Source organism: Orycteropus afer, unplaced genomic scaffold (assembly GCF_000298275.1).
Source record: "Orycteropus afer afer isolate SDZICR_OR568_19922 unplaced genomic scaffold, OryAfe1.0 scaffold00391, whole genome shotgun sequence".
NCBI lineage: Eukaryota > Metazoa > Chordata > Mammalia > Tubulidentata > Orycteropodidae > Orycteropus > Orycteropus afer.
The window spans coordinates 2,477,582-2,478,217 of record NW_006921978.1 but is presented as its reverse complement, the minus strand read 5'-3'; positions in this window follow the sequence as shown (position 1 = coordinate 2,478,217).

Here is a 636-nt window from a genome sequence, read left to right as displayed (position 1 = left end):
CAATATTGAGGAAGAGAAAGACATAGAGAGGTGCGTGGGAGGTACCGACAACAATTATGAACTGTTTTGCACATATAGTATGGCTTTGTTATTGAAGGCAAACATGGGTATACAGGTAGATAGATGGATGGACAGGCTGAACTATTAGGTTTGTCTATGAAACGGGGAGTGTACCCAAGAATATGTTTAGGGTTGGCAGACAATGGTCCTATAAGTTTATGTGTATGATCTGAATTCCCAGGTGTATAGTAGAGCTAACAATGGGCAAGGTGGTAGTCACTGCTTGGTCACAGCCAGCTACTAAGAGGGACCAAATAGTTGAACCTGTGGGCTTGGGACCATAGTCACAGGGGACATCAAGCTCAATTGGCTTAACATACTACACAAAACATTGTTCCACTTTCTACTTTGGTGAGTAGCGACTGGGATCTTTAAAGTTTGCAAGTTGCTATCAACGATGGGTCTCTCCTTGTCCAGAGCAAAGAAGAATGAAGAAAACCAAAAATTCATGGAAACAATTAGTTCTAGCAACTGGTACACCATCCAATCTGTAGCTTATATGGCTATGAGACCAGAAGAACTAGATGGTACCCAGCTTCCACTGTCGACCACTTGGAAGGAGATCTATGTAGGAGA